The following is a 12904-nucleotide window of genomic DNA, read 5'->3' on the forward strand; positions in this document are numbered from 1 at the left end:
ATAGTGTTATAGGACCGCTATACCGGTAATACCTAGATATATAACAACACACAGTAGTGTTATAGGACCGCTATACCGGTAATACCTAGATATATAACAACACACAATAGTGTTATAGGACAGCTATACCGGTAATACCTAGATATATAACAACACACAATAGTGTTATAGGACAGCTATACCGGTAATACCTAGATATATAACAACACACAATAGTGTTATAGGACGGTAATACCTAGATATATAACAACACACAGTAGTGTTATAGGACAGCTATACCGGTAATACCTAGATATATAACAACACACAATAGTGTTATAGGACGGTAATACCTAGATATATAACAACACACAGTAGTGTTATAGGACAGCTATACCGGTAATACCTAGATATATAACAACACACAGTAGTGTTATAGGACGGTAATACCTAGATATATAACAACACACAGTAGTGTTATAGGACAGCTATAACGGTAATACCTAGATATATAACAACACACAATAGTGTTATAGGACGGTAATACCTAGATATATAACAACACACAATAGTGTTATAGGACAGCTATACCGGTAATACCTAGATATATAACAACACACAATAGTGTTATAGGACAGCTATACCGGTAATACCTAGATATATAACAACACACAATAGTGTTATAGGACAGCTATACCGGTAATACCTAGATATATGACAACACACAGTAGTGTTATAGGACGGTAATACCTAGATATATAACAACACACAATAGTGTTATAGGACAGCTATACCGGTAATACCTAGATATATAACAACACACAATAGTGTTATAGGACGGTAATACCTAGATATATAACAACACACAATAGTGTTATAGGACGGTAATACCTAGATATATAACAACACACAGTAGTGTTATAGGACAGCTATACCGGTAATACCTAGATATATAACAACACACAATAGTGTTATAGGACAGCTATACCGGTAATACCTAGATATATAACAACACACAGTAGTGTTATAGGACAGCTATACCGGTAATACCTAGATATATAACAACACACAATAGTGTTATAGGACAGCTATAACGGTAATACCTAGATATATAACAACACACAGCAGTGTTATAGGACAGCTATACCGGTAATACCTAGATATATAACAACACACAATAGTGTTATAGGACCGCTATACCGGTAATACCTAGATATATAACAACACACAATAGTGTTATAGGACAGCTATAACGGTAATACCTAGATATATAACAACACACAGTAGTGTTATAGGACAGCTATACCGGTAATACCTAGATATATAACAACACACAATAGTGTTATATGACAGCTATACCGGTAATACCTAGATATATAACAACACACAATAGTGTTATATGACAGCTATACCGGTAATACCTAGATATATAACAACAAACAATAGTGTTATAGGACGGTAATACCTAGATATATAACAACACACAATAGTGTTATAGGACAGCTATACCGGTAATACCTAGATATATAACAACACACAATAGTGTTATAGGACGGTAATACCTAGATATATAACAACACACAATAGTGTTATATGACCGCTATACCGGTAATACCTAGATATATAACAACACACAATAGTGTTATAGGACGGTAATACCGGTAATACCTAGATATATAACAACACACAATAGTGTTATAGGACGGTAAAACCTAGATATATAACAACACCCAATAGTGTTATAGGACAGCTATACCGGTAATACCTAGATATATAACAACACACAGTAGTGTTATAGGACCGCTATGCCGGTAATACCTAGATATATAACAACACACAATAGTGTTATTGGGCCGCAATACCGGTAATACCTAGATATATAACAACACACAATAGTGTTATATGACCGCTATACCGGTAATACCTAGATATATAACAACATACAATAGTGTTATAGGACGGTAATACCGGTAATACCTAGATATATAACAACACACAGTAGTGTATTAGGACAGCTATACCGGTAATACCTAGATATATAACAACACACAATAGTGTTATAGGACCGCTATACCGGTAATACCTAGATATATAACAACACACAATAGTGTTATAGGACAGCTATACCGGTAATACCTAGATATATAACAACACACAATAGTGTTATAGGACCGCTATACCGGTAATACCTAGATATATAACAACACACAATAGTGTTATAGGACAGCTATACCGGTAATACCTAGATATATAACAACACACAATAGTGTTATAGGACCGCTATACCGGTAATACCTAGATATATAACAACACACAGTAGTGTATTAGGACAGCTATACCGGTAATACCTAGATATATAACAACACACAGTAGTGTATTAGGACAGCTATACCGGTAATACCTAGATATATAACAACACACAATAGTGTTATAGGACCGCTATACCGGTAATACCTAGATATATAACAACACACAATAGTGTTATAGGACAGCTATACCGGTAATACCTAGATATATAACAACACACAATAGTGTTATAGGACGGTAATACCTAGATATATAACAACACACAGTAGTGTTATAGGACAGCTATAACGGTAATACCTAGATATATAACAACACACAATAGTGTTATAGGACGGTAATACCTAGATATATAACAACACACAGTAGTGTTATAGGACAGCTATAACGGTAATACCTAGATATATAACAACACACAGTAGTGTTATAGGACAGCTATAACGGTAATACCTAGATATATAACAACACACAGTAGTGTTATAGGACAGCTATAACGGTAATACCTAGATATATAACAACACACAGTAGTGTTATAGGACGGTAATACCTAGATATATAACAACACACAGTAGTGTTATAGGACAGCTATAACGGTAATACCTAGATATATAACAACACACGGTAAATACCTCGATATCTAACACCACACGGTAGTGTTATAGGACAGCTATACCGGTAATACCTAGATATATAACAACACACAATAGTGTTATAGGACAGCTATACCGGTAATACCTAGATATATAACAACACACAGTAGTGTTATAGGACCGCTATGCCGGTAATACCTAGATATATAACAACACACAGTAGTGTATTAGGACAGCTATACCGGTAATACCTAGATATATAACAACACACAATAGTGTTATAGGACAGCTATACCGGTAATACCTAGATATATAACAACACACAATAGTGTTATAGGACGGTAATACCGGTAATACCTAGATATATAACAACACACAATAGTGTTATAGGACAGCTATACCGGTAATACCTAGATATATAACAACACACAGTAGTGTTATAGGACAGCTATACCGGTAATTCCTAGATATATAACAACACACAGTAGTGTTATAGGGACAGCTATACCGGTAATACCTAGATATATAACAACACACAATAGTGTTATAGGACAGCTATAACGGTAATACCTAGATATATAACAACACACAGCAGTGTTATAGGACAGCTATACCGGTAATACCTAGATATATAACAACACACAATAGTGTTATAGGACCGCTATACCGGTAATACCTAGATATATAACAACACACAATAGTGTTATAGGACAGCTATAACGGTAATACCTAGATATATAACAACACACAGTAGTGTTATAGGACAGCTATACCGGTAATACCTAGATATATAACAACACACAATAGTGTTATATGACAGCTATACCGGTAATACCTAGATATATAACAACACACAATAGTGTTATATGACAGCTATACCGGTAATACCTAGATATATAACAACAAACAATAGTGTTATAGGACGGTAATACCTAGATATATAACAACACACAATAGTGTTATAGGACAGCTATACCGGTAATACCTAGATATATAACAACACACAATAGTGTTATATGACCGCTACACCGGTAATACCTAGATATATAACAACACACAGTAGTGTTATAGGGCCGTAATACCGGTAATACCTAGATATATAACAACACACAATAGTGTTATCAGGACGGTAATACCGGTAATACCTAGATATATAACAAACACACAGTAGTGTTATAGGACCGCTATACCGGTAATACCTAGATATATAACAACACACAGTAGTGTTATAGGACAGCTATAACGGTAATACCTAGATATATAACAACACACAGTAGTGTTATAGGACCGCTATACCGGTAATACCTAGATATATAACAACACACAGTAGTGTTATAGGACCGCTATACCGGTAATACCTAGATATATAACAACACACAGTAGTGTTATAGGACAGCTATAACGGTAATACCTAGATATATAACAACACACAATAGTGTTATAGGACGGTAATACCGGTAATACCTAGATATATAACAACACACAGTAGTGTATTAGGACAGCTATACCGGTAATACCTAGATATATAACAACACACAATAGTGTTATAGGACCGCTATACCGGTAATACCTAGATATATAACAACACACAATAGTGTTATAGGACAGCTATACCGGTAATACCTAGATATATAACAACACACAATAGTGTTATAGGACCGCTATACCGGTAATACCTAGATATATAACAACACACAATAGTGTTATAGGACAGCTATACCGGTAATACCTAGATATATAACAACACACAATAGTGTTATAGGACCGCTATACCGGTAATACCTAGATATATAACAACACACAGTAGTGTATTAGGACAGCTATACCGGTAATACCTAGATATATAACAACACACAGTAGTGTATTAGGACAGCTATACCGGTAATACCTAGATATATAACAACACACAATAGTGTTATAGGACCGCTATACCGGTAATACCTAGATATATAACAACACACAATAGTGTTATAGGACAGCTATACCGGTAATACCTAGATATATAACAACACACAATAGTGTTATAGGACGGTAATACCTAGATATATAACAACACACAGCAGTGTTATAGGACAGCTATAACGGTAATACCTAGATATATAACAACACACGGTAGTGTTATAGGACAGCTATACCGGTAATACCTAGATATATAACAACACACAATAGTGTTGTAGGACAGCTATACCGGTAATACCTAGATATATAACAACACACAGTAGTGTTATAGGACCGCTATGCCGGTAATACCTAGATATATAACAACACACAGTAGTGTATTAGGACAGCTATACCGGTAATACCTAGATATATAACAACACACAATAGTGTTATAGGACAGCTATACCGGTAATACCTAGATATATAACAACACACAGTAGTGTTATAGGACAGCTATACCGGTAATTCCTAGATATATAACAACACACAGTAGTGTTATAGGACAGCTATACCGGTAATACCTAGATATATAACAACACACAATAGTGTTATAGGACGGTAATACCTAGATATATAACAACACACAGTAGTGTTATAGGACAGCTATACCGGTAATACCTAGATATATAACAACACACAATAGTGTTATATGACCGCTATACCGGTAATACCTAGATATATAACAACACACAATAGTGTTATAGGACGGTAATACCGGTAATACCTAGATATATAACAACACACAATAGTGTTATAGGACAGCTATACCGGTAATACCTAGATATATAACAACACACAGTAGTGTTATAGGACAGCTATACCGGTAATACCTAGATATATAACAACACACAATAGTGTTATAGGGCCGTAATACCGGTAATACCAAGATATATAACAACACACAATAGTGTTATAGGACAGCTATAACGGTAATACCTAGATATATAACAACACACAGTAGTGTTATAGGACAGCTATACCGGTAATACCTAGATATATAACAACACACAATAGTGTTATATGACCGCTACACCGGTAATACCTAGATATATAACAACACACAGTAGTGTTATAGGGCCGTAATACCGGTAATACCTAGATATATAACAACACACAATAGTGTTACAGGACGGTAATACCGGTAATACCTAGATATATAACAACACACAGTAGTGTTATAGGACCGCTATACCGGTAATACCTAGATATATAACAACACACAGTAGTGTTATAGGACAGCTATAACGGTAATACCTAGATATATAACAACACACAGTAGTGTTATAGGACCGCTATACCGGTAATACCTAGATATATAACAACACACAGTAGTGTTATAGGACCGCTATACCGGTAATACCTAGATATATAACAACACACAGTAGTATTATAGGACAGCTATAACGGTAATACCTAGATATATAACAACACACAATAGTGTTATAGGACGGTAATACCTAGATATATAACAACACACAGTAGTGATATAAGACAGCTATACCGGTAATACCTAGATATATAACAACACACAATAGTGTTATAGGACGGTAATACCTAGATATATAACAACACACAATAGTGTTATAGGACGGTAATACCTAGATATATAACAACACACAGTAGTGTTATAGGACAGCTATACCGGTAATACCTAGATATATAACAACACACAGTAGTGTTATAGGACAGCTATACCGGTAATACCTAGATATATAACAACACACAATACGGTTATAGGACAGCTATAACGGTAATACCTGTATATATGACAACACACAGTAGTGTTATAGGACGGTAATACCTAGATATATAACAACACACAATAGTGTTATATGACCGCTACACCGGTAATACCTAGATATATAACAACACACAGTAGTGTTATAGGGCCGTAATACCGGTAATACCTAGATATATAACAACACACAATAGTGTTACAGGACGGTAATACCGGTAATACCTAGATATATAACAACACACAGTAGTGTTATAGGACCGCTATACCGGTAATACCTAGATATATAACAACACACAGTAGTGTTATAGGACAGCTATAACGGTAATACCTAGATATATAACAACACACAGTAGTGTTATAGGACCGCTATAACGGTAATACCTAGATATATAACAACACACAATAGTGTTATAGGACGGTAATACCTAGATATATAACAACACACAATAGTGTTATAGGACAGCTATACCGGTAATACCTAGATATATAACAACACACAGTAGTGTTATAGGACAGCTATAACGGTAATACCTAGATATATAACAACACACAGTAGTGTTATAGGACAGCTATAACGGTAATACCTAGATATATAACAACACACAATAGTGTTATAGGACGGTAATACCGGTAATACCTAGATATATAACAACACACAATAGTGTTATAGGACAGCTATACCGGTAATACCTAGATATATAACAACACACAGTAGTGATATAAGACAGCTATACCGGTAATACCTAGATATATAACAACACACAGTAGTGTTATAGGACAGCTATAACGGTAATACCTAGATATATAACAACACACAATAGTGTTATAGGACGGTAATACCTAGATATATAACAACACACAGTAGTGTTATAGGACAGCTATACCGGTAATACCTAGATATATAACAACACACAATAGTGTTATAGGACAGCTATACCGGTAATACCTAGATATATGACAACACACAATAGTGTTATAGGACGGTAATACCTAGATATATAACAACACAAAATAGTGTTATAGGACAGCTATACCGGTAATACCTAGATATATAACAACACACAGTAGTGTTATAGGACAGCTATACCGGTAATACCTAGATATATAACAACACACAATAGTGTTATAGGACAGCTATACCGGTAATAGCTAGATATATAACAACACACAGTAGTGTTATAGGACAGCTATACCGGTAATACCTAGATATATAACAACACACAATAGTGTTATAGGACAGCTATACCGGTAATACCTAGATATATAACAACATACAGTAGTGTTATAGGACGGTAATACCTAGATATATAACAACACACAGTAGTGTTATAGGACGGTAATACCTAGATATATAACAACACACAATAGTGTTATAGGACAGCTATACCGGTAATACCTAGATATATAACAACACACAATAGTGTTATATGACGGTAATACCTAGATATATAACAACACACAGTAGTGTTATAGGACAGCTATACCGGTAATACCTAGATATATAACAACACACAGTAGTGTTATAGGACAGCTATAACGGTAATACCTAGATATATAACAACACACAATAGTGTTATATGACGGTAATACCTAGATATATAACAACACACAGTAGTGTTATAGGACAGCTATACCGGTAATTCCTAGATATATAACAACACACAGTAGTGTTATAGGACAGCTATACCGGTAATACCTAGATATATAACAACACACAATAGTGTTATAGGACGGTAATACCTAGATATATAACAACACACAATAGTGTTATAGGACAGCTATACCGGTAATACCTAGATATATAACAACACACAATAGTGTTATATGACCGCTATACCGGTAATACCTAGATATATAACAACACACAATAGTGTTATAGGACGGTAATACCGGTAATACCTAGATATATAACAACACACAATAGTGTTATAGGACAGCTATACCGGTAATACCTAGATATATAACAACACACAGTAGTGTTATAGGACAGCTATACCGGTAATACCTAGATATATAACAACACACAATAGTGTTATAGGACGGTAATACCGGTAATACCAAGATATATAACAACACACAATAGTGTTATAGGACAGCTATAACGGTAATACCTAGATATATAACAACACACAGTAGTGTTATAGGACAGCTATACCGGTAATACCTAGATATATAACAACACACAATAGTGTTATATGACCGCTACACCGGTAATACCTAGATATATAACAACACACAGTAGTGTTATAGGGCCGTAATACCGGTAATACCTAGATATATAACAACACACAATAGTGTTACAGGACGGTAATACCGGTAATACCTAGATATATAACAACACACAGTAGTGTTAAGACCGCTATACCGGTAATACCTAGAATATAACAACCACGTAGTGTTATAGACAGTATAACGGTAATCCTAGATTATAACAACCACAGTAGTGTTATAGACCGGTATACCGGTAATACTAGATATTAACAACACACAGTAGTGTTATAGGAAGCTATACGGTAATACTAGATATATAACACACACATAGTGTTATAGGACGGTATACCGTAATAAACCCACATATGATAAAGACAGCAATCCGGTATCTTATATTAAACCACTATTTTAAGACGGTAATACTAGATATATAACAACACACATAGTGTTATAGGACGGTAATACCTAGATATTAACAACACACATAGTGTTTATGGACAGCTTACCGGTAATACCTAGATATATAACAACACACAGTAATGTTATAGGACGCTATAACGGTAATACCTAGATATATAACAACACACAATAGGTTATAGGACAGCTATAACCGGTAATACCTGATATATAACAACACACAGTAGTGTTATAGGACGGTAATACCTAGATATATAACAACACACAATAGTGTTATATGACCGCTACACCGGTAATACCTAGATATATAACAACACACAGTAGTGTTATAGGGCCGTAATACCGGTAATACATAGATATATAACAACACACAATAGTGTTACAGGACGGTAATACCGGTAATACCTAGATATATAACAACACACAGTAGTGTTATAGGACCGCTATACCGGTAATACCTAGATATATAACAACACACAGTAGTGTTATAGGACAGCTATAACGGTAATACCTAGATATATAACAACACACAGTAGTGTTATAGGACCGCTATAACGGTAATACCTAGATATATAACAACACACAATAGTGTTATAGGACGGTAATACCTAGATATATAACAACACACAATAGTGTTATAGGACAGCTATACCGGTAATACCTAGATATATAACAACACACAGTAGTGTTATAGGACAGCTATAACGGTAATACCTAGATATATAACAACACACAGTAGTGTTATAGGACAGCTATAACGGTAATACCTAGATATATAACAACACACAGTAGTGTTATAGGACGGTAATACCGGTAATACCTAGATATATAACAACACACAATAGTGTTATAGGACAGCTATACCGGTAATACCTAGATATATAACAACACACAGTAGTGATATAAGACAGCTATACCGGTAATACCTAGATATATAACAACACACAGTAGTGTTATAGGACAGCTATAACGGTAATACCTAGATATATAACAACACACAATAGTGTTATAGGACGGTAATACCTAGATATATAACAACACACAGTAGTGTTATAGGACAGCTATACCGGTAATACCTAGATATATAACAACACACAATAGTGTTATAGGACAGCTATACCGGTAATACCTAGATATATGACAACACACAATAGTGTTATAGGACGGTAATACCTAGATATATAACAACACAAAATAGTGTTATAGGACAGCTATACCGGTAATACCTAGATATATAACAACACACAGTAGTGTTATAGGACAGCTATACCGGTAATACCTAGATATATAACAACACACAATAGTGTTATAGGACAGCTATACCGGTAATACCTAGATATATAACAACACACAGTAGTGTTATAGGACAGCTATACCGGTAATACCTAGATATATAACAACACACAATAGTGTTATAGGACAGCTATACCGGTAATACCTAGATATATAACAACACACAGTAGTGTTATAGGACGGTAATACCTAGATATATAACAACACACAGTAGTGTTATAGGACGGTAATACCTAGATATATAACAACACACAATAGTGTTATAGGACAGCTATACCGGTAATACCTAGATATATAACAACACACAATAGTGTTATATGACGGTAATACCTAGATATATAACAACACACAGTAGTGTTATAGGACAGCTATACCGGTAATACCTAGATATATAACAACACACAGTAGTGTTATAGGACAGCTATAACGGTAATACCTAGATATATAACAACACACAATAGTGTTATATGACGGTAATACCTAGATATATAACAACACACAGTAGTGTTATAGGACCGCTATACCGGTAATACCTAGATATATAACAACACACAATAGTGTTATAGGACGGTAATACCTAGATATATAACAACACACAGTAGTGTTATAGGACAGCTATACCGGTAATACCTAGATATATAACAACACACAATAGTGTTATAGGACCGCTATACCGGTAATACCTAGATATATAACAACACACAATAGTGTTATAGGACGGTTATACCTAGATATATAACAACACACAATAGTGTTATAGGACAGCTATACCGGTAATACCTAGATATATAACAACACACAATAGTGTTATAGGACCGCTATGCCGGTAATACCTAGAGATATAACAACACACAATAGTGTTATAGGACAGCTATAACGGTAATACCTAGATATATAACAACACACAATAGTGTTATAGGACAGCTATACCGGTAATACCTAGATATATAACAACACACAATAGTGTTATAGGACGGTAATACCTAGATATATAACAACACACAGTAGTGTTATAGGACAGCTATAACGGTAATACCTAGATATATAACAACACACAGTAGTGTTATAGGACAGCTATAACGGTAATACCTAGATATATAACAACACACAATAGTGTTATAGGACGGTAATACCTAGATATATAACAACACACAGTAGTGTTATAGGACAGCTATAACGGTAATACCTAGATATATAACAACACACAGTAGTGTTATAGGACGGTAATACCTAGATATATAACAACACACAGTAGTGTTATAGGACAGCTATACAGGTAATACCTAGATATATAACAACACACAATAGTGTTATAGGACAGCTATACCGGTAATACCTAGATATATAACAACACACAATAGTGTTATAGGACAGCTATACAGGTAATACCTAGATATATAACAACACACAATAGTGTTATAGGACAGCTATACCGGTAATACCTGTATATATGACAACACACAGTAGTTTTGTAGGACCGCTATGCCGGTAGTACGTAGGTCCCTACAAATGGAACACGAAGACGTTCCCTCGGAACGAAATGTTATTCGGGAAAGTTTCATTCCTGGGGTCCAAGTTGGATCCAACATTGCGGTAAATGACAAGTTTTAGATGTTCACCAAATGGAATATAAAAGTATAATTTTCTAAGATGATTTGATGATTCCTGGTGTTTTGAGTAAATACCAACTCCCAGGTGGTTTCGTTATAAACTGCAAAACGAAGACGGCAATCCGGATTGTATGGAAAAACATGTTTTATTTTCCAATTTGATTATTAGATCATTAATTAGGGGTCTGCTGAACAAGAATGTCGTGTATTTGTTGACGTTGTTTGGACCATATGAGCTAGTACAGCATTGCGATTACTTTGTGTATCCTATGTCGGACATGAACTTATACAGATATAACGTTCTGATATTATAAATGGTGACAACCTCTCAAGTTAAAACATCTTACCTGTCAACAGTGTTAATCCTTCACATCCTGTACATCCTAACACTGATGTCTGTTACACCTGTGTCGCCTGACTGACCCAGCATCGTTTACCTGGCTACATATGTACATAATAATGTAATCCTACGTACACGATCCCAACATCTACCTATCGATTGGATTCCTAGTTGATTTTTTTATCAGCATCACATGTTGTACATGAAAACAAAGTCACATGACAGCGTCACAGCACTCTTTTTGTGTAGCGTTGTCATCCTCTTTGTAAATAACAATTGACCAATACAATACACTACACCTGTTAATCAGCTGTAGACTGACGCGTGTCAACTTATCGCGTTTTAGTTGTAGTATTAGGTATTGATGCCTCTCGCAGTAAATTGGCTTAGGCTTCACCATGAACGTTTTCTATTTCAGAATATTACCGGGAACGTTCAGTTTAACAACAATGAGTTCCTGTATTACCGTAAATGTTAAGTT

The 12904-nt window shown here is 34.9% G+C and overlaps 1 protein-coding gene across 3 annotated transcripts in view; it reads right to left on the minus strand.

Moving 5' to 3' along the window:
• Positions 1-12676, minus strand: part of LOC117341023 — a 51947-nt gene extending 39271 nt beyond the window's left edge. For all 3 annotated transcript variants that reach the window (XM_033902832.1, XM_033902831.1, XM_033902830.1), the window contains exon 1: positions 12431-12676. The gene's annotated coding sequence lies outside the window, so the exon portion shown is untranslated. The remainder of the gene's footprint in view (positions 1-12430) is intronic.
• Positions 12677-12904: the final 228 nt, after the last annotated feature.

Source organism: Pecten maximus, chromosome 13 (assembly GCF_902652985.1).
Source record: "Pecten maximus chromosome 13, xPecMax1.1, whole genome shotgun sequence".
Taxonomy (NCBI): Eukaryota; Metazoa; Mollusca; class Bivalvia; order Pectinida; family Pectinidae; genus Pecten; species Pecten maximus.